This window comes from Phasianus colchicus, chromosome 2 (genome assembly GCF_987193195.1).
Source record: "Phasianus colchicus chromosome 2, bPhaCol1.hap1.1, whole genome shotgun sequence".
Lineage (NCBI taxonomy): Eukaryota > Metazoa > Chordata > Aves > Galliformes > Phasianidae > Phasianus > Phasianus colchicus.
In genome coordinates, this window is record NC_143437.1 from 84,334,355 (window position 1) to 84,356,974 (window position 22,620).

The following is a 22,620-nucleotide window of genomic DNA, read 5'->3' on the forward strand; positions in this document are numbered from 1 at the left end:
ATATCTTAACATCTACAACTATAGAGAAGTTCTAGATTTGTCTGTGTCAGCTTTAATATTATTTGCTAACCCAATTACATTTGCCATGTAAAAACTGTGCAAGAAACCCTTGTAATCTTATTCTCAGCTTTTGATTGATACATTAAACCAAATCAATTTTGAGTGAAGTAGTATTAATGTAATCTCAGTATCTAATTTCTTTAGTAGTTAAACTCCATACTTACTGCCTAAATCATAACATCAATAACTTGCAATAAAAATAAATAAGTAAATTGAAAATTTATTCAAACTCTACAGTTAAGAAATTCTAATGCATTCCAGCTACAACGAATTTAAGATTGTTTGAAACTTCATTAGGCAATTTTTATTAATCATTTTAAGTGATAGATTAAATTCCAGATGTATTTCCTCAGGTTTTCTTCAAATTTGTAACAACATAATAGTAGTTAGAGTTTAGTATAAACTAACAAACAGGGTTGTTTACAATGTCTGAATCCATTGGAATGAATTACTTGTTAGCAAAAAGAAATGCAGATCTTACTTCTGTCATTATTGCCCTAAATGATTCTAAAATTCAAATAACCATTTTATTTATTTAGTTTGTCATTTTAGAAGGTCAGCTATGATTACTCAAGCATTAAATTGAGGAATAAACATGAAAAAACTAAGCCCTATATTTCATTATGTCAGACAGACAGAGGCATTGGCTGTAGGGACTCTGTATCATTTTCTCTTGATTAGCTATTAAAATAACCTCAGAATAGAAAAGATTTTTCCAAAATCTTCTGTCCATTAACCTACTTGATATCTATTACTAAAAGGACTTAATTATTCAGTTTCATTACATTAACATATGAATGTATGTATTGAGATTTACTGTAGTAGGCGTGGCGAGGAAACGGAATGTGACAGGGTCAGGTTCCCTATGCTCCGAGCTTGCCAAGTGATGCCCTATGATAGGACAGCGAGCATGCAAGGGGTGTAGACAAAGCAGGACAAGAATGTAGGTATTTAAGTGCCTGCTACATTCCAATAAACGCCATTTTGCTTCACCTATTCTGGGGGTCGGTGCAAGCATTTGGCCCCGACCTGGTCAGGGTCGGTCTCGCTGGGCCGTGGCGCCCTCGGTTGGCAGAGGACGAACAACACGAAGAAGCAACAATTTACTGTCAGAAAAGACTATAAGTTTTCAAAGAAATGAATGAAGTACAAATGAGATAAAATTTTTAATCACATGAAAAGAGGTAAGAGCATTTTAACTTATTTTCCTGATAATTTTTTTAGGATATCTAGTTATCAATGAAATAATATTTTACAACTGTTACAGCTATATTTTTCAATTAATAAAATAAAGTGTATCAGTCCCTGCTTGTAATACTTCTTTAAGTGAAATAAATGAAAGATTCATTTTCCAGTGAAATCCTTCTATCTTTCTGAAACTTTAAAAATGATGAACATATTTGTATTCTTGTTGTTAGCATCATTTTATTTTCCTTAGTATATCTGTTTATATCAATTCTCTAGCCAGCACATGGAAATTTATCAGGAATAAGATCCCAGTCAAGGGTTTGATGCTCTTTTATAACTGTTAGAATTACTAACTGAAATATAATCAACCACTTGACTATAGAGTGCATCATAGGGGTTAGAAGAGACCTCAAGATCATCTAGTCCAGTCCCCCTAATAAAGCAGGTTCCCTAGAGTAAATTACAGAGGAAAGCATCCCAATGGATTTTGAATATCTCCAGAAAAGGAGACACCACCATCTCTCTGTTTAGCTTCCTTCAGTGCTCTGTCACTCAGAGTAAATAAGTATTTTTTCATGTTCACATGGAACTTCCTGTATTCCAGTCTGTGTTCATTGCCCCTTGTGCTGTCACTGAGTAGCAGTGAAAAGAGCCTGGCCCTAACCATTTGGCTCCCACCCTTCAGATATTTATAAACATTGATAAGAATCCCCTCTCAGTCTCCTTCTAGCTGAACAGACTCCAGTCTCAGCCTTTCCTCAAGAGACAGATACTAAAGGTTCCTAGTCATCTTTGTTGACATCAACTGGACTCTCTAGAAATTGCCTATCTTTCTTGAACTGAGACGCCCAGAACTGGATGCAATACTTCAGAAAAAAAAGCAAAAGATTATTCTGTCTGCATGGGAAGTGTCTGCATCTTAGTCTCATCTCAGGAAATGAGAAAAAAAAAGGAATTGAAAATTACTTTAATATTTTTCATTCCTTAACCAGCAACTAGAGGTACACATAACAGTTTTACAAACACACTGGAGCCTGAAAACAATTGTATAGCTGAGCTTCTTGCTGAAATGTTGTGGGTGGTTCTTTGTGCTTTTTTGTTTTGTTTTGTTTGTTTGTTTTCCCTTGTGTGTATTCACTGAACAGAATTTACTTAGGTAAAAATACAGTGCATTCATTTTTTTCCAAAATTCTGTTTTCTAAAAGAGTTTTTGAAAAGGCTTATGTTCTGCTTCTTGTTGCTGTATATAAAAATGATGGACCTGATGATATTAATTTTACTGCAACCATTAAGAATGGAATCTTACCCTGCTGAAAATTTTAGGAAAAATTAATCTGATAATTAAAACAGAGTGATCCTTTTATTTATCTGGATGATAGGACTGATTAAGATACTCAATGAAAGAATAAAAAATGAGCAGAAATACCTTCAAAAGAACAGTGAAATAATGCTGACAATCTTCTATTGTCTAGCACTGAAGGAAGCTAAACAGAGAGATGGTGGTGTCTCCTTTTCTGGAGATATTCAAAATCCATTGGGATGCTTTCCTTTGTAATTTACTCTAGGGAACCTGCTTTATTAGGGGGACTGGACTAGATGATCTTGAGGTCTCTTCTAACCCCTATGATGCACTCTATAGTCAAGTGGTTGATTACATTTCAGTTAGAAATTCTAGCAGTTATAAAAGTAAGAGAGCATCAAACCCTTGACTGGGATCTTATTCCTGAAGAATACCAGGTTGTTTCTTAGAGCTGAACATAACATGTATTTATAAAAGATAAATTTGGTTGCAAGGTTTCTATCAAGGAGATTTTAATTCTATAATCTAGTTTCAACCATGTACCTTGCTTGCCTTGTCAGTGGACTGATAAAGATGCATGAAACAGAGAGGCAAACAAGTGGACAGTTAAGTGTTTTAATTAAAATGACTCCATAGGTCATTCTCATTTAGGTGTACATGGATCTAGAAAAGGATAAATCACAACATCCATTAACATCCATTAGAGAATACCAACAGACTGGAAACTGGGGATAGGTTATCATTTGATTTTATGCAGTAAAACTTGACTGAACATGATGGAAAAGGGAAAAAAAAAAAAACAAAAACACAAAAACCTGTTCGAGGACATATTTGCTTTGCCACAAATAGTACAGTAACTCATGTGCACTCATTTGGCTCAAAGCAGTTAGAAAATAGTTCAGCTGAGATCTGACCTTAGTGTCACCTAATGCCTTCTGGTGCTTAAAATGTTTTAGATGTCAACTAAAAAATGCATAAGAGGAATTCGCATCAGCAGCTGTGTAGAAACAAAGTAGAGAACGTTTGTATTGAAGGAACTAGATTTATTTTACAAATATCAAGGTCCTCAACCCAAACACATTTATGCAAAGCCTGCTTTCTCTTGGCTGCCAGTGAAGCTGAATTGCATCTCTGATACATTTCTTCAGGATATCTGAATCAGTAGTAGCATCTCATCAAAACAAAATTATTCTTTTATGTAATAATACCTGACGATTCAATAACAGGAAATATGGCCTGATTCTACCTGTATACTCAACCTTATTTCACTGTAACAAATTATTTTACATCAATATGTACCCCCATTTACTGGTTATACTGAATACACAGGATCGATTATCTTCTCACTTTCTGTATTTTTGAAATACAACTAAGAGTTATTATTATTATTTTTCAAAAAATAATAAAATTCCTTAAACATAAACAGTTTTGCTACTTTGTATGCTTTGTCTTCTTCACTGCCTTCTTTATCTCTTACATGGATATTGATATAAACCAGTTATTATGTTTACATATTATTAATATGATTCATATAAAACATCTTCCTGAATATAACACCAATATATTTTTGCATCTTTGACTTCTGAATCTTTCAACTGTTAAATACTTAGAGTGGTAATGGATTTTATTTTTTTAGTACTTTTATTTTGTGTAAAGCACACTAGTTATGACAGAGATGTTTCTGTGACCTCAGGAATATTACATTAGTCATAAACGAAAGGAGTATAACATTACACTAATTACACTAACACTAAAAGTTCAAGCTCCTATATGGAGAATAAGATGCTCCAAATCTGTGTGTTTTTTGTTAAACTGTCTTTTAATGGTTAGTAAAGTCCATGACAAGTGGCTTTAGGTGTAATTGGCCTTTGTTTATATAGAAAACACCTGGAGCCATGCATCCATCAGTAATGCTTTAACTTTTTTGTATAATATACAGCAATACTGACAATATTGATGGGCTGCTCTGAAAATTTCTATTTTATTGACCCATGATAGCAGATCTGTTATAACAGTAGAAGTTGAGCCTTCCTGACAATATTCTGTTAAATTCTGTAGCCATGATACAGTCTGCAGCAGAGGGTCAGTGTGACAAAATGGCATCTGATGTGGAAGTGCATATGAAGCAAAGGTGTGTCACTAAATTCCTCCACTCAGAAAAAATGGCACCGGTTGACATTCATAGACTCTTGCTGAACATATATGGAGAGCAGTGGATATCAGCACAGCAAGGCAGTGTGTTTCAACAATGATGCTGTCATAGCAGCAGTGACACAATGGGTCACCTCCATTAGTACACATTTTTAAGAGCAAGGCATGCAGGATCTTGTTCATTATCAGTGAAAATGCACAGCTAATGGTGAGGACTGTTTTTAAATCTCATTTGTAGCTGAGAACTTGTTCTATCAGATAGTGTTATTGTGCTCTTTGTATCTGTTATATTTTCCATTTAAATTAATTATTTTCAGTGCAACCTATGTATATCTACCTATTCTATCTATATGATAGTTGTCTTCTGACACAATATTGCCTCATGTTGTGATATGCATAACTACATCAATGTTGAACTAGCAGATTTGTTTCACTGGTTTCCTGCATGTAGCTGATTTTCCTTCCAGTTTAGGTTTAACATTTGGATAAATTCAAAACATCAGTGATTAAAAAAAAAAAAGAAGAAGTTTATTCTACATCATACAGTAAGCAGGGTGAAAAATTAAGAAAAGTTAGGGGAAACTTTTGTCTTGGGCTTTCTTGCAAGTGTCTGTGAAAATATCAATATACTCATGACTGTTGACTATCAGAATGAAAACAGAGGTGGATTTCTGGAGGGATCAGCTTCCTTTAGTCAGCATATGTGAAATGGCCTGCATTCTCTAGGGATTTAAGGTCTTAAATTGGTGACTAAGTTGGGGTCTAACAGGTTGCTTTCAAAGACCAAGCAGCAATATCTTTCTTTTCTGCATGAGCCACCCACCATCTCTCCTCTAGTAGTAGGGTTTATAGGGTTTAGGAAAAGTATACAAGAGAATGAATTCAGGGTCTCTTTTTGACATGGATAAAAATTCTTACGTCTCCTTCAAAATAAAATATTACCTGCAGCATACATGATATAAACAACAATGTGCCCATAATGATTATTCATATAAAAAAAAAAAACAAAAAAAACCAGCTATGACATGAAGGAAAGAGAAGGTGACTGAATAGATTGACTATGACTAGATGGTAGAGCTTTCACCTAGGAAGAAAGATTTCTGAGTTTCAATTTTGCTCCAGATATTGTAGTTGACTTTCATAAGAAAATATTAAGGAGTGGAATGAAAAAAACATTTCATCTCTTTCATTAATTGTTGCTGTAGTTATGAACACTAATACATAAAATCAGTGTTCTTATCTGATAAATCTTAATTCCTTGTTTGCACAGCTGTTGGAATTTTCCAACTAAAAATCCTTTCTCCTCACTAAAATTCAGTCATTAAATGAGTCTACAATGATTTTTAGCTACTTCAAGATGAAAAAAATTAATCTTATTACCACACTATTGATCTTACAGAGTTTTGGCACTAGTTGGGAAAAAGAAGGAAGAATACTTTCCACTTGATTTAAATTAGCATCTTGTAGAAATGTGGCAGATGCATTGTGTGTAGTGTCTGAACTTGAAAACACAATCATACAACATAGCAAAATTGGAGTTCAGAATGATCAAATGCATGGATATGAAACAGGTCTTACTATGAAGAGGAGCTAAGCAAGCTTTTCAGTTCTGTGTTAGCTGAAACACTCCTATACCCACAACTGGATTTCAGTCACCACTGATTAAAAAAAAGTCTAAAAATGAAGTTCATCTACAATGAAGTCTTATTTGAATCGTTAAATCGTATGTGTATATAGATTTATATTCAGTAGAAGGAAATTAGGACATTTAGAAAGTTATCCACCTCATCCTCATGTATGCATCCTCAGGTATGCATTTAATATAGTTCATTGAATTCTCAGTCTAGAAGCATCTGTTTTCTACTGCTTAGTATGAAAGATTCAAGGAAAGTATCTGAAATGTATTATTGAAGATACATTGCATTGTCCGATGAAATCTACATTAAGTGCATTCATAATCAGACTTTCAAAAAGCTGGACATGTTATGTTTTGCAATTGAATGACTTCTACTCAAGTTCACTTTTATACATATTCTGTGTGTTTGAGCCCTTTGCACAAGCTTACTTCACCTGTCCAGATCTGCATATATAGAGCCACCTGGAAATTAGTAATACCTTTAATTTGAACTTAACCTAAATTTTTAACAGTACTTCAAAACACAGATAAAGTTTAGAAGAACAAAAATAACTCCTGTTTTTATTAGACATCTTAATTATTTTTTTAATTACTTTAAGAAGGTTTTTGGTGGATTAGATAGAGATTAATGGCTTAATAGTGACATGTAAAAAAAATCACAGACTGATTCTGAGATGTAAACTCATGAATATGGTACTTCCAAGGGCTACTTTACAATATTCACGGGCACATGCGTTTTTCTAAGACATTAATAACACTGTCATATGCATAGTTTAAGAAAGGAAAATTCACTAAATATATGAGAAAAAAATGGAGTGCAGAAACTGCATTCTTTCATAACTTGATAACAATCTAATTTTCCAAAAATAAAAAAAAAGTTTTTTTTTTTTTTTTTAATATGAAACAAAGATACTCAGTTTATATAAACAATATTTTGCTGAAAAGCATGAGCATTAAGCATGGATCATTGAGTATCATAACACTAAGTACTAAATATTAGAAATGCTGAAAGTGAAATAGCTTGAGCTTGTGCAGCAGTTGTTATTTCTGTTTTATTATTATTTTTTATTCATTTTTGTATGTTTATATTTCCTCTAAGAGCACCCCACAACCCACAAAATTAAATCCATTTCTCAAATACAAGAAGATACAGCAACTGCAACCAACAATCAAAATTCTAAAGGAAGCTTTATAAACACATATATGAGACTAATTTCTAGATGTTGAAGAGCATCTTCACACAAAGTTCGAGTGAATGAACCTCCATAATTGGATTTCATGTTGCAGTGAGGAGCAGAAGAATCAGTGGGATGGGAACAGAAACAAGTATTGAAAACACCTACATATTTAATGTCCATAATGGGAGAAGAACAAAACCAGAAAATATTTTGTGGTTTGTCATTTACACTGTCACTAATTAGTGATTTCCTTCCTTCTTATCATTCTTAATTGTTTCAGTGATTTTTTTAAGCATCAGTATCTACCATAATCAAAATTTCAGCTTTCTGGCAAATGAGAAAGAAACTAAAGCCAGAACAAGGTAACCTTATTATTTTAATAGGGCAATGACAGCAGTTGAGAAATTAGTGAGTTTATATGGGCATTTTACAACACAAGGTATCTTGGATAGTTACGTATTTTTTGTTCCTTTCTAATGGGCTTATTCTGTCTTATACTGAGCAGAGTTTGAGCAAATGTGGTAGCAAATTTTATTTCCTTGGTATATTTCTGGGGATAGCCTATGTCATTATTACTTCTAAAACTGATTTTAGTTGCTCTGCTGGAATTAATTTTATCACAAAACAAAATAACAATTTTACAAAAGCTCAAAAACAAACAAACAAACAAACAAAAAACAGTTTCCACATTGTAAAACAAAACAAAACAAAACAAAACAAAACATCTGTAAGGCTCCTAACCTTTTCAGGTTCCCAACAGAAACAGTTCATAGCATTAAAGAATGTGACTATCAGGCTTACAGAAACCTGCTACAAATAAGGAAGTTTCCAAATTTCCTTTTCAGTATTTCTATCTGTAGACATTCCTGAGGAGATAATTTAAGCCCTCACTAAAGCTTCAGGGAAAAACCCTGCCTGTCCAGCTACACAATTAACTGCCTTCATCCAACTGCACTACAAAATTTTAATTCTGATTCATAAAATAAGAAACCACTTTGAACCTACCATAAATAATCCAGTTAATTTAGTGAATTATATGCAATTTATGGACTAGTAAAACATATATTCTAGCTACTAGTGACTGCTTTACACCAGAATGACATAAGCTGTTCAAAGTTGAGTGTCACAGATTTGAATTAACGCAGAATTTCTTTTGTTGTGCATCATTTCTCAGCCTTCTCCACAGCAATCATAAAGATGCACTTAAGTGTTTTCATTTTTCAGTCAAGTTTTCAAATACAATTATTTTATGTTGCACAGATTAAAAAAAGAAAATGGAACACCACAGTGACTAATAATAATAATAATAATAATAATAATAAATTGCAACTAATAAAATAAAGCAATCAAACAAACAAAAAGAACTCAAGCCCAAAAATCAGGAATGTGAAAAATCTGTAAGATTTGCATTTTCTGGAATATTGAAAAATGTTATATACCACCTCTGACAGTATTCTCCTGGGGAAGTTGGCAGCCTGTTGCTTGGATGGGTACTCTTCACTGAGTAAAATCTCTCTGGAGGACTGGGCTCAGAGTGGTGGTAAACTGAATTAAATCCAGCTGGTGAGAAGTGTACTGGATCTTTACTAATGATCTGCATGAGGGGATTGGATTGAGTGCACCCTCAGTAAGTTTGCAGATGATATCAAGTTGGGAGGACATTTCAACCTGCCTAATACTAGGAAGAACCCTACAGAGGGATCTGAACAGACTGGATAGCTGGGTTGAGGGCAAGGGGATGAAATTCAACAGGACCAAATGCTGCATCCTGCACTTTGGCCACAACAACCCCAGGCAACACTACATGGTTGGGGCAGAGTGGATGCAAGACTGCGTGGAAGAAAATTACCTGGGCGTATTGGTTGACACTTGGCTGAACATAAGCCGGCAGCGTACCCAGGTGGCCATGAAGGCCAATGACATCCTGGCTTGTATCAAAATAGTGTTGCCAGCAGTAGCATGGAGATGATTGTCCCCCTGTACTCAGCTCTGGAAAAGCCACATCTCAGATACTGTGTTCAATTTTGGGCCCCTCACTACAAGAAAGACATTGAGGACCTGTAACATGTCCAAAGAAGGACAATGAAGCTGGTGAGGGGTCTGAAGCACAAGTCTTATTAGGAGCGTCTAAGGGAGCTGGGATTGTTTAGTTTGGAGAAGAGGAAGCTCTGGGAAGACCTTATTGCTTTCTACAACCTCCTGCAAGGGGGCTGTGCTAAGTAAGGTTCGGCCACTGCACCAGGAGAGGTTCAGTTTGGATATTCAGAAAAAATTCTCTGAGTGATCAGGCTGCCCAAGCAGGTGGTGGAGTCACCATCTCTTGAGGTGTTCAAGAAATGCATAGATGTGGTACTTAGAGACACGATCTAGTAAATGGACCCCTTAAAGGTCTTTTCCAACCTTAATGATTCTGTGATTCTGTGGTTACCTTAAACTATGAAGACATATTTTATTATCACCCAAATATCATTCTTTTTTAATAAGTGTTGTGGGTGTCCCTGATATCAGTTTATGCTATGCTGACAATGAGGAAAAAAAAAAAAAAAGTATATATATATGTAGAAGAAAATGAAATAGATTATTTACAAGCTTGAGATAAAGGCTTTTAATTCCTGAAAATAATGATTCAGAAACAACATTCCAGTTGTCTACGGGGTCGTCTAAAAGTTTCTAAGGATTCTAAGGTTTCTTAATGAGGTTGCATATTTCTTTATTAATGTCTCAAATTTTCTTTATTATGAATAAGTCTATATAGATAAACATGCCATCAAAATTTCTTTGAAGAGCATTGTTTCGTTGGTCTCTTATAAACAACATGCTTCACCAGAAAATACACAATCAATTCTAAGTTTGAATTTTAGATGGATAGCCCAGATGCTCAGGGTTAAACATAATCCTAGTTAAGAAAATCTTACCTATATGTTTTTAATTCCTCTCACGCTTCATGGTGTAAGGTCATTTCTAAAATTAAAAGGGTTTATAAGGATCAGAATAATGTAGATGACAGATTGTCCTTCAGTCATCTACTGTAAAACTCCTCTCACTTTCTCTTGCAGCTATCAAACCTTACTTAATATATGTCCTGGTTACAGTGGAGACTGCTGACAGCACACCAATGTTTTGGTTGCTGCTGAATTATGGGAGTGCATCCAGAGCGAGGCTGGGCAACTCAGCAAGGAGTGGGGTACAGCTGGAATAGCTAGCCCAAATTACACGAAGGGTTTTTGCATACCACGTGACAATCATGTAGAAGGATATAAATCTGTGGGGAGTTAGCCACTATTGGGTTGCTGTTTGGGGATTGTTGAATGTCAGTTGGCAAGTGGTGAGGGATACTGCTGGTAGGGCATTGGTCAGCAAATGGTGAGTGGTTACATTGTGGATATTTATGTATATATATATAGTCATCATGCTGTTGTTTTTTTTCTTTCTTTCTTTTTCTTTTCTGTCTTGGTAAATAGTTCTTACCTCAGCTCATTAATTTTATCTTGTATTCAGTTCTTTCCCTTGTCCCACTTAGGAGGAATGAGCGAGAAGCTGTGTAGCACTGAACTGCTGGTGGGTTAAACCACAACACTGTAGTAATAAGTGAAAGCACCATTTTCTCAAATATGTTACATTCTGTCTGGGTAGCTAGATCCAGATTCATTCTACTTAATTTTATTTAAGTGAAATTACGGAAAACTTCCGTTCTGCACAATTCTCTTTCCTGAGTCAAAGGGTTTACAGCAGTTCACAATCAATATTTCTGAGGAAAATATGACCGCAAATCATAATTATCAGTAGAAACAAGTTGTTATTAATAACACATTATTATTGACAAAACATATCTATTCACTTACTTCATTCACTCATGCATTCACAAAAGCTCAGTCTTCTATACAACAGTAAGAAGGAGAGAATCAGAAAGATAAAAAGTAAGAAAACTAGTGCATTGAGATAAAGACAGTTTAACAATTAAAGCAACAAGGAATTTGTTCACTGCTTCCCATCAGCAGGAAATTGTTAAGTCCCAACCAGCAAAGCAGGACTTCATTGTGCTATAATTTTACATATTAAGGCAAGTGCTGTAACTCTGAGTGTACCTCCTTCCTTTTTCATTCCTAATTTTTATTATTAAGCATGATGTGATGTGGTTTGAAACATCCCTGTGGCAGGGCAATGTGAGAACCTGAAAAGTCTGCTCCACACAGCACTGCTCAGCAACACCTAAAACATCAGTGTCCTATCAACACTGCTTTCATCATAAATCAAAAACATAACATCATATCAGCATCTATGAAGAAAATTAACCCTGTCTCTGACAACTCCACAACAGGTTTGGAAATAATTTTTCTCTCCAGAACTGTGGATACACTTTAGTAGCCATTTCCATAAAAGCAGATATGAGACATTTCTGACAATCAAGGTTATTGGATGAAGCAATGTATACATATAGAGTAGTTATGTCCTCCTGAAATTCTACCACCTTTTGGGAGTTCCTCCTTCTTTTTGCTATATGTATATACATATACATATATAATATATATATTATATTATATTATATATGTAGTTAGCACTTCTCTCACTCCTGAGATGCCTCATTTACATTTCTGTGGTTGACTGAACTCTACATAGTTCATAACAAATTACACATCACATTCTACCTGGTATCAAAAGCTTGCTTCTGTTTTTTCTGTTTTTTTCTTAGATCATGGCCAACATTTAAATTAGAGTTGTAAAAAAAGAAAAGAAAGAAAGAAAAGAAAAAAAAAAAAAAGGAAATTATTAGTACTTTGTTTCCTAAAATTTCTTTTTTGGGCAGGTTCTGTGTTTTTCCTTAACAGTTATAATGCCCATTAGCAATAAAATGGAAACAGTTACCACACAGTTTGAACAACATCAGTCTATGATATCTGATCAACACATAAAAATCGTAACGTGTCAAACATTAAAACAAATATTCATGAGATTACATAGCATTCTGAATTTGCATAAGAAACACAGAGCTCTGTTATACTAGGACACTGGAGGTTACTGGTTCTAATTCCCTACATAGTGCCATTCAAGCAAAAAACAATCTTTCTGGTATTTGCTCTTACATTCCTTTCTTTACAAGAAACGTAGGGAGTATCTGTGAATGACAAAGGTTGAAAAGTGATCAGAGAAACGTCTGTGTTTTTATAGTGCCTAATTATCCCACCAAACCTTTTACACTATCATCAAACATTCCTAAAAATACTCCACTGTGGAGGTAGAAAGTATACAGGGTGTTCTGAAACTTCGATTTTGAAGTCTTTACTACATATTTTCAGAGGGAAAAAAAATAATCTTCTACAGGAGATTTGTCCATGGCAAAGATTTTTTTATATATTTTTATGAGGTGTCTGATATGATTCAGTGTTTGAGATATAAGGTGGATATAAAAAATTGTCCAAGTTTTAGTGTTCCAACATTTCAAATCTCCTCACGTAATTCCTCAACAAGACCACCAATGTTCTGACTGGAATGTAGTATTAAAGTGTCTGCTCAACTTTAAGCATGAAAAATAAGTTAGCTGTATTTACTGCATTATTCTCTTTGTTAGATGTAGGCATGTGCTTACATGTGTTACTGAATTGTGACCAAGGTCAATATCTGGTTCATTCAGACCAATCGCTTTTTAAGCAACCCTGAAAAGAACATGCAACAGACCTAGAAGCTGATCAATACATACTAGACTGAGTGGCTGCAGTCAAGGCCAGAAAATAAAGTTGCTGAACAATAACTAATTAATCAGCAGTGCCCCTTTGGGGACTAAAATCCTAATTGAAGTAGAACTAAAACAAGTTTGAGATAAAATACCCCTTGAGTTAGATCAACCACTGAGACAAAATCAGTTTAAATAGAATCTATTCCTCATCTACCTATGGAAGCTTCTTGTGATTAATTATTTACTGAACAATCCATCTCCTTGCAATTTGTGTCTAATCACCAAGGATAACATAACTTCTATAGGGCTAACATCTGCTTGTTCAAAATTCAAAGCACTTTATCAAATAGTTATATCAACAGTATCATGATGAAAAAAAGTGTTGGAAGGCCACAAAAGAAGTCTGAGAAGCTTTTTTAGAATACAAGAAGGTAAGCAGTTTTAAGCAGTTTGACAGGCTGTGTTTTACTCTGCTCTACTATGATTCCAGTTTTGTCAGCTTTACATAATAATGGCAGCTCTGTCTTACAGCTGTGTAAAACTGATGTTGGCAGTTCTCTGGAAATGTTTTTAGAGTTTTAAGGCATTCATGTTTAAAAGGGATGCAAAAATCTCTTCTGAAAACAATAGCATATCAAGTAAGAAACATTTGGTCTAATGTTTACTGGCAGGAGGAGAATCAAACTGGATAGAAGTGTCCGAGGTTCTCTCTTTTCTTACTCAAATAGAATAGACTAATTGTGAAAAAAAAATGTGACAATTCTGAAAACACATGATTTCATGAAAATTGGAAAGATGAGAAACAAGTTTTGATGGACATTCAGACTATGTCTATTGAAAAGTAGAATATATTCAGGGATCAATTTAAGAACCAAAACAGACTTCTACTAATAAATCATAAAATATATAGGAAGACAGTGAGGTGATGAAAAAATTTTCAGATTCTGCTTTATGAATGGTAGTGACAAGCTAAAAAAAAGTAGAATTCTGAAGTCCTGAAGCAACAACTAAAACAGACTCCCAAGTTCAAGTCTAATATACTTTTTTTTTAATTGACTTCTCAAAACACTGTTAGAAATCACACAACTTTATGTATTTTATATTCTACTGCACGTAGCAAAAAACATCATCTCATTGAATTTGACCTTCGTTTAGTGAAGCCAAGACTGCACCATGGCTACTAATTCTTTACAGTCATATTCAGTGAGGGGATGTTTTTTTTTCTAGTGGGGCCAAATTTGGTTCTGAAAATGATAATAAATATCATGTTCTGCTAGGGAATCTCTGATAATATTTTCCTTGAGAATGTGAGTAGAATAATGTATTATACACAATAGAAAGAAAGTAAAAATAAGATTTTCATGCTTTCAAGCTGTCCTTGAAGGCCTTGCACTGGAAACAGATACATTATTTTTAATGCTTTGAGTACATTAATGAAGAATAATGAAGAAATGAATGACACAGTAAAAAATAATTTTGGACCTGAGGAATATAAAACTTTCAAAAAGCTGTGATTATATATTTATTTTACCAATGTTGCTTCACAAATTTGTTAACATCAGATGTTGCTTTTTGGTAGAGAAAAATGATCTTTCTTAAAAAAAGAAATCTTTCAAAAAGAAACCGTGAATAGTGAATTTAAGAGTACTAATTCTGAAGTCTACTCTTTAGTCTAAGGCTTCATTTTTTGCACGTGAGCCCTCCTTAATAAAACATATTTTTCTGTTGGCTTCAATAGAAGTTCTTAAGTACATTTTGCTAAATATATAAAGAACACACAACTGAATCAGTTACTCTATAAGTCAAATCAGAATAAATTCTGGAACAAAGATTTACCAGCATTTTCAGAACAAAATTATATTTCTTCATTGTGTTGTTTTTGGAAAAAGTACAGTCTATACCTTAATAACTGATTTTTGCAGATTGCAAACATTAAAAAACTTCATGTTTTTTTAGTACATAGATTTGTGAGTGATATGAAGTCAAATAGGGTAAAGAAATGCTATTTCAAATCCAGGTGCAAAATGTGGGTTTCGTGTGTTGTATTTTATTTTATCTTATGTTATTTTATTTGACTAGGTATTGAGGCCATGGTCTATTTGGTATTATTTATTTTCTTTCATTCATAAGGTGGCATACAGAGAAAACAGATGTGGTGTAATGAACAAATGGACATTGCAGCAAACTGCCAGATCTTAGAGAACAGTGAGTTTATCCATCAAAAAGAACAAGTAAATGTAAAATGCAATAAAGAAACTGCCTTAAAGTGTTAACTACTAATATAAAAAGAAGATATAGCAGCAGCAGGAATAAAGGAGTTAAGACTAAAATGTTAGTCCATGACACTGATGCACTAGTGTTTTTAATGCATAGAGATATGTGGAGATAGACATTGCTAAAAATTCACATTATATTTAACACAGTAAATTTATTTTCTTTCTTTTTTTTTTTTTATCTGAAGCATTTGAGTGAAACATGGTGGCCTGCAAATAGATGATTCAGACTATTTGGAATACTCTGCAACAATGATTGCTTTCTTCATCCACCAGTGATTTTTTTAATTGTATTCTATACTTAATCATGTGTGATCTTGAACTCAAAGACTGCAAGAAATATAATTGTCTAAATGAAGAGGAAAGACTATTGCTTCATCAACATATCTTCAATTTTCCAATAGAGAATGAGAGAAAGAGAACAGCTAGATGAGAAGAAAATGAGAGAAAAAATATTTCAAACAATGATTACATGTGCTATATACTGCCATTCTAGACCACTGTATACTTTTCTTACTAAAAATGACACTTCAAAGGTAAATGGATAGGACACAGATGTAAGTGATTCCAATATCCTCAAAAACATAGCAACTTTTTAGCTGCTTCCCAGGAGATTTAATTTTTCAACAACCTAAGTTTTTGACAGTGATGAACATAACTTTCGTTTGCAGATTTAATGAGATGATTTTAGTCTCACTAGCTGTGCCAAGTGGTTCAGTGGACTTGCTTGAAATTATTTCATGAATAAAAAGTATACAGCTGTACTTCTCCTCTTTCTACCTTAATTTATGATGGAGATTGATCCAGCCCTGTCAGCCCTGCACTAGTAAGCATCTTTGCTCAAGGTACCCCTATCAAGCATCTAACCTTTCTTCCTCTTCCATTTCCACTTTTCCCTTTCCATGTCTCCTCCTTCCATTTCTCTCTTTTTATCTCCTTTCCTTTTTCCTTTCTGCCTCACATCCTTTTCCTCTATCACTCTTATGGTTCTCCTCCTATACCTAACACTATTTACCTGATAAAATAAGAAAAAACATACTGCCTGTAATATGTCTTCTGAGAGAGTACCTTGACTGAAACTCACACAGAGTCAATAACATGCTTGGTTACATGTTTTATCAGTCTGTTAAAATGTGTTCAATTAAAACCTATCATCTGAGACATTAAAAAGCTAGATTTGTATTCTGTTTTAATCTGACTTAGAGTTGAAAGATGTCACAAATGAAAGAAAGGAGAAATCTCTGTTTGGTCTAGGTCTTGTCTAATCTGGGGAATAAAAGTCTTTGAACATATGTCACTTCTGCACCTTTACATTTTAAGCTTTTTGACTAAGGTAGCAAGCAAGACTGTGAAATCCTATTTTGGATATGTTCCTATCTCCACTATGGCAACTTTCACTAATTCTCAGGTGTTAACTACACTGGACAGCGAAATAGTTGAAAACTATCAGCTGAGAGAACTGAGTTCCCTTGTAGCCTTCACTTTCAATGTACAGCGTGTGATTATTATTTGAAGTGTATCTTGAATTTCATGCTGTGTATATCAAGTGTATTGTTTCTGTTTCTGATCAAGATCAATAACACGCATAATATTGTAAACGACACAAAGAACACCTTTCCCAAAAAGTTTGCAAAATGAGCAGTAGATCAGGAAAACACAATATGCACTAAAGCCCTCAGGTTTTATATTTCATAAATATAAAAATCTGTTTTTGTGTGTATCACAGGAGCAGTGAATCTTCAAGGGAGATTTTAATGAGGAAAAGCTAGCAGAAGAAAAGCATAATACTTTTTCACCTGGGCCTTTTTCTGAGTTGTTATTCCTGCAAGGTATTTCTCAACAACCTTAAATCTTTCCCATCCCCAGTACTGAATCACTTGACTTTTGTTTCAAAAATATGTGCATCTTTCTGGAAGGATTCAAAAATACAATGTTGTCACAGAAGTTAACTAGATCAATTTATGCCCATGACAGGGGGCAGTAGGCCCCTGCCCGCCCCACCCCCCGCTTGGTCCCACAAAATGGGAAGGAAGGAAGGGAGGAAAAAAAATCAGCGGCAACAATCTATGGAGGAAAACTTATTTTACTAACTATGATATCGGAATGCAAGATAACACAATATAATACAATCTAATTGAAATTGAGACTAATAAATCAAATAAGATAGGAGAGAGAGTTCCCGAGACCGAGTCAAACCTGAAAAGCTTGGAACGGCTTGGAAAGCACCCTCCAGCACCCACTGCCAGGCAGTAAGAGACCGCCCCACCCGGAAGGGTCAGATCCCATGACTTCCATAATGGATAGGGATAGGTACCTGGAATTGGAGCATTAACACTTTAATTCCAGTACATGATGTTTTGATGTGGAATACTAAAAATCAAAAAAAAACATAAAACCATGACAAATGTTGACAATTTATTTAATCACATTCAATTATCAAATATTGACAAAATTGAATCAACAACTTCCCAACATGGTACAAAACACAAATAATTTAGTTAATTACTTTGGAAAAACAAATCTAACAATATTGTAACTGACTGTCAGTATTTCTGAAATTATTTATTACAAATTACTTGATCCAACATAGCAGCATCCTCATATCCATTTTATGAACAACACCAGAGTCCTGTTCTGGATCCTGAGTCCTGAGGATGGAATATACTTTTTTTTCCTTCAAAGATGAGAACTGGTGGAGGATATAGGGCCAAATTTGCTGCTGAGGTGGAAAATGGAGCAAGGCTACTTTTTATATACCTGCTAATTTTGATACTGTAAATAAATTGGTATATATTTTCCTACATTCTGTATGAAGAATAGCAGGAAAATGATGAGTAATTTATAGTGACCTCTTCCAGTATTCCTTCTGAATTCAGTTTGTCTTAGTTTTCCTGTACAGAGATCAGATCACATTAATCTTATTGCCACACATAATTTACTAGCATCAGTAGTGTATTAGATGAATATGGAGAGTTACACAGTCACAGGAATATCAGTAGAAGTTTTGATAAATATAAATTTAGCGTATGAGATCTCTTCTCCTGGGTTTTTACTAATGTATTTATTATCACTGCTAAACACAGTAGGTTTTATATTAGAAAATAACTCTAAAATATGATACTAGACATTTAAAATGTATAGAGATTATTTTTTTATTTTTTTATCTCCAAATATATACCCTTAACATAATTTTACATCAAAAGAGGTTATGTACTTTAGCCTGTGCAATTTTTTAGAGAATATCTGTATTCTCTAAGAAATTTCACCAACATTATACATCTGCTCATTTCATCAACAAATTGTATATGAAATTTTCATGAATCTTTTCAAAAGAATTCTTTACAGCTGAAAATGCATGGAGTCACTGGAAGATAACCAAGTCGTATGAGTGTCTGATTTAGGTGAAGGGCATGGGAAAAGTGAAAACTCCTCACCAAATTGTTGCATTTGGAAGGGACCTCTGGAGGTCATCTACCCCCATGTTGTAGTTTTCTCTTATATACAGTTAATTTTCCTCATAGCATCTGGTATGTTGCTGTATTTTGTAGTTAGGAGAAAAACAATGACAACACACCAATGTTTTACTTATTGCTGAGCAGTGCTGTACAGACCAAGGACATTTCAGGTTTTCAGCAACTCATACTGTCCTGCCAGTGAGGGTGTTGGGAGGGGGCACAAGGAGCTGGGAAAGGACGCAACTAGGACAGCTGCTGTATCTGTCCAGGAAGATATTCCATACCATTTCACATTGTGCAGAACAATTAAGATGGGGGGAACTGGCTAGGGGATCAGCTGCTAATCAGTTGTATTTCGGTTTCAAGTTTAAATATGATGTTTCTAATACAAAGGATCTTCTTGTCTTTTATATTACCTGGCTCTAGTATTGCTATGCTAGCTAAACCATTCTTGGCATCTTACTTTCACATTCCTGTCACAGTCACCAACAATTATTTTCACTTTTTTTAAAAGGCGTTCTTTGTGGAATTGTTTTCTTAAACTAACCCCTGAAGTTGCTTTGAACCTCTGTGTATCAATCTCGCTGAGACATAAGGTTAAATAACAATTGCAAAACTAATAACATTTAGATAATACATGTCAGTATGAACCATTCTTTGTGATTTGACTTCTGCTACTCTTTCCTTTACATATTACATTATTTATTTTATTGCCATTGCATAGGACCGGGATTCAGTCTTAATTCAAATATATAACCAATACAGGAGATAAGACTTCTACTAAATCTTAATAGTGCAGGTAAAGGATATCCTGAAATATAAACTGAGCTTCTTGATCCAAAGAAATACAATGCTTTATTCATTTATTCTCTTGAAATTTTTCAGAATGAGGAAACTGAAGAGAGATAGGAACATAAATGATGAGTGCTCTCATTTTAATCTTCCAAATAGCAGTCAGATAAGATAATCTGTACCTTAAATTTAGATGAACATAAATGAAAATAATAATAATAATAATAATTCATTTAATAATATTATTGTTCATTTTGGAGCAGATCTCGTAAATATTTATCAGGAGTTCATTCTTCCCAAGAATGCACATTTGGCTTTGCTAACATTAGAAATATTTTCCTTACTTCTTTTATTTCTTTGAAATCCCATGTAAATCATGTCTCCCAGCTCCTTGTCTCAGGTCTCTGCCCTCTCCTGGATAGAGGGCAGAGTGGGAGATGCTGCCTGAACATTCTTTTGCTATGATTGCCTGAACATTCTTTTGCTATGATTATAGCTAATCAAGCTGCTGTCTGATCTGTCTTAAATAGTACCTGTGTCGAACACAATCATGAGAAGAACATTTCATAATTATGATCTCAATATCACATATATATATAATCATATTTACAATATCAGTTTCTTGCCTCTGATCTCTTGAAACTGTACGATCATCTTTATTGTAGATTCATTATAGAAGGATGGTCCATATACCTGAGATTTTTTGTATTGTATTTTCATTCAAGGGGAGACAATATGATCTTTTCTTGTTTGAGAATTTTCTTGTGCTTTGAAGAAAGGACTCCACAAGTAGGATAAGTGCATTCTGTAAAAGATGCTAAGGCTTCTCTACATATCATGATTTGTCATAATATGATCATTATCATGATCGGAGCACACTGACAGTATTTCCTTTTAAAAACATTACATATGCAATATCTTCTATTATTTGTTTCTTTTCCTGGGCAATACTCTCAAGTCATTTTTAGCTTTTATGAATCATTTGGCTTTACTTCATAATCTTCTTTGTCCTTTTCATATTTTGCTTTATGTGTTCCTTTTCCTTACCCAAATATAGACTTCTTTCTTTTTTAGTTATCCATCAGTCTTTCTGCCCTTTCCCTATGATTATTTTTGAATAGTATTATATATTAATTTCAGAAATACTGAGTTAATTCCCTAAACTTTCGATTCTGCATTTCACAAATCTAATATCCAGCATCCCATAATGCTTTCACATAAACACTTTTATTTATTTGATAAAATGGAAGAGATTTTACAGAATGAGTAAAGAATATCTCTATTCTGATTTCTGTTCATTTTCTCTGAGAAGATATTTTTAGCCTACATGATTATGCCAACAAACCATTTGCAAGTGTTGTCTTGTTTCCTAAAGAATGTTTTATCACTCCCTAAGAAAATATATTGTTTTTTATTTCATCAAGTTGAAATTTCATCAAGCATTGAAGTGCAAACTTTCTGTTTCCTCTTCCCTATCTATCTATCTATCTATCTATCTATCTATCTATCTATCTATCTATCTATCTACCTACCTACCTACCTACCTACCTACCTATCTATCTATTTATCTATTATGTTTTAAAACAAGCTATATACTGATGTTTTGGTTCCTCCCTCAGCATGCTCTAATTCTTAAAAAGCTTCTGTGTTTGAATCTGCTACAGTTCTCTTGTATGACCTTAGTCTAGTTTAATGAGCTCCCTGACTGACAGAGGATTACATGGTTTTATTACTAGGTTTCTGGTTTAAATTAATTCTGTGTTAGTTGTGACTGGAAGTCATTACTCTCTGACAGCTGTTCTGTGTAACTGCCCATGTGGAATGAGTTATGGGGTTTTATCTATCTACAGTAACTCAATGTGAACAGGTGTCTCCATCGTTAAACCAGCAATGCCAAATGGAATCCTTCTCAGTGTTGTAAAATTTGAAGAGCATCAAAAATGACTACTCCCTCCCTCTCTTGAAGTGATCTAGCTGTTATAACCATGTTTTTCATCCAGATGACATGACAATGTGTGCATGATGCTTCCTACCATAAAAATCTTCAAAATAATTGTACATGCATTGCATTCATCTGAACTTCTTAAGCTGAGAAAAAATAAAGTTTGGATCACTAAATCTGACAGAGCTTCTGATGAAAGAATATAAATTAAATGTCAGTATTTGCCTAAATTCACAACTATCCCTAGTGGTTTGATCGGAATCTAATAATTGTATTCAATGAGAAATTATTACTACAGTAAAAATTTATGAGGCAAAGAAAATGTAAAATTTCTGTTTTTTAATTTCCTGTAAAAAATGATTTTATTTCATACTATTTTACAAGCCTTTGGTTCTTTGTAAGATTCAGCATGGCAGTCAGCACTTTTCTATAGAACTGTAACAGCATTTTACTTCAAAACATGTTCTGTCATTCCTTTATTATTCTTTATAGTTTCATTCTATATGAACTAAAAATACAGATTTAATGTCATAGGTTTTATCTAACTACTCTTGTAACTAATGGAATGGTGATTAGCTCTGGCATAAGTGTCGAACTGTTTGGCTGTATAGGCTGCACTGAATGAAGAATTGTCCAGGACAGCGCCTATGAAGCTTGCTCCAAAAGTAATTCCTCTTATTTATTTCCATGGAAACTGCAACCAATACAAAAGCACAATTCAACTATTCAGAAGAGCAAATTTTCAGCTATAAAGCACACTTTTTCAACATAGTCACTACCATCAGCTATGCATTTTCACCAACCATGAACAAGAACCTTATGACACACTTAAAACAATCTGCACCAGCAGAGGTGACCCACTATCGTTGTTGCCACTGCTAAAATGCACCACCCACTACCTCACTGCTAACATCCACAGTTTGGTCTCCATAAATGTTCAGCAACAGTTAACAAAATATCAATGGGTGCATTTT

At 34.1% G+C, this 22,620-nt stretch overlaps 1 long non-coding RNA gene across 2 annotated transcripts in view; it reads right to left on the reverse strand.

The window, feature by feature from the left end:
* The window catches only part of LOC149919148 (uncharacterized), an 86,183-nt gene that overhangs the window by 34,746 nt on the left and 28,817 nt on the right, over nt 1–22,620 (reverse strand). For both annotated transcript variants that reach the window (XR_016464815.1, XR_016464816.1), the window contains exon 2: nt 17,654–17,771. This is a non-coding gene — a long non-coding RNA (uncharacterized LOC149919148). The remainder of the gene's footprint in view (nt 1–17,653; nt 17,772–22,620) is intronic.